This window comes from Dromiciops gliroides, chromosome 2, assembly GCF_019393635.1.
Source record: "Dromiciops gliroides isolate mDroGli1 chromosome 2, mDroGli1.pri, whole genome shotgun sequence".
NCBI classification, from domain to species: Eukaryota; Metazoa; Chordata; class Mammalia; order Microbiotheria; family Microbiotheriidae; genus Dromiciops; species Dromiciops gliroides.
The window spans coordinates 690,222,362-690,224,109 of record NC_057862.1 but is presented as its reverse complement, the minus strand read 5'-3'; positions in this window follow the sequence as shown (position 1 = coordinate 690,224,109).

Here is a 1,748-nt window from a genome sequence, read left to right as displayed (position 1 = left end):
CTGACTTCAGGGGAGGGGAGGAGAGGGAGGGAGGAAGAAAAATTTGGAACTCAAAATCTTACAAAAATGAATGTTGAAAATGATCTTTACTTATAATTGGAAAATGAATGTTGAAAATGATCTTTACATGTAATTGGAAAAAATAAAATAAAAAGCTATTTTTAAAAAATAAAATAAAATATTCCTGTTGCTGGACTTGAGAGGCCATGGAATTTAATTGATATCTTTTTCTATTCTTTTCTCTCTCTTATTCTGTTTGCCCCTGACATGCCAGTGTTGTGTCTCAGGACCCTCCAAGCACTCCCAATTTGCAGACACAATGGAGAAAGAGGAGGAAGTTGGGATGGACAAGAGAAGAAACACTGACCCTAGAGGGAGGAGTGAGAAACAAGAAGGTATGATCTGCCCATGAAGGTGAAGTTGGAATCACTAATTGTAACTCTCCTCTTAGCACTCCAGACCCAAGAGCATCTCTGAGGGGACCTGGTATTAGGAAGGAAAGAGTAGTGATTGGGGGTCAAGAGACAAATGTTGGGATTTCAGCTCTACTGGTTATTAATTATGCAGATCTCTAGAGATACAAAGGAGAAAGGATAGTCCCTGCTCTCCAGGTGCTCATAGTCCAAATAAAATATGTCAATTGCAAAGGAAGTCAATTCTACTGAGATAAAGATGCCATTTTTCCCCATCAAGTCCACACATGCCCTGAAGTGTAAGCTAAATGTTAAGAATGGAGCATTAGGGGGCAGCTAGGTGGTGCAGTGGATAGAGCACTGGCCCTGGAGTCAGGAGTACCTGAGTTCAAATCCGGCCTCAGACACTTAACACTTACTAGCTGTGTGACCCTGGGCAAGTCACTTAACCCCAATTGCCTCACTAAAAAAAAAAAAAAAGAATGGAGCATTAGGGGGCAGGAGTGAGGGAGGCAAGAGAATTGGATGTAAGAAGGGATGCATGCTACAGCTGCAGTCAGAAAAGCAGCTGGGGGCCTCTGACAGGCATTCCTTCTCCTGGTGAGAGATGTGTTGATGTCCCATGGACACAGGCATCACCAACTTGATTCTTACACAGAGAGAGAGTTGGTAGTTGTGTAAAGGCAATTAACCACATTGGTCTGAATAAAGAGCACCCACAAAAGCAAGATCTCTGCCAAAAAGGAAAATAGGCAGAGAGCAACTGAGGCAGAGGTAGAAGGCGAGAGAAGGATGAGAATGTTCCCCTACAGTGCCTCTGTGGGTCCCCCCCACAAGGATTCTTCTTTCAATACTCTGCTCCACAAGTTATTAAAGCAGCATCCATCCTTTAGTCAATCTGCAATCATTTATTAAGTGCCTAATATATGGCAGGCACTGTGCTAGGCACTGGGCATACAAACAAACTGAATGAACAGTCCCACTCTCAGGTAGCTTATATTCCAAAACTGGGACTTTTACTAACTTACTCTCTTTCTGTGCCATGCCCTGCAGACTACCATTCCATCTACATTGGTGTGCCAGTCCAGAGCAACTACCGTAGAAAAATACTCAAGAAGAGAGCCCCTTATGACCGGGAAAAAGCCAAGCACTTCAGGAGAACCCATGAGCATTCCCCAAGGCAGGCAGACCCAGAGGAGCCTAGGGCAGTCTCCCAAGACACCAGCACAGATGACATCAGCAAAATTCGTAAGTCTGGGAATAAAACTGAGGGATGCTTTCCAGAGAAGCTGCCATATTGGTCTCCACATTGGCTTCACCTTCTCCCAAATCTGG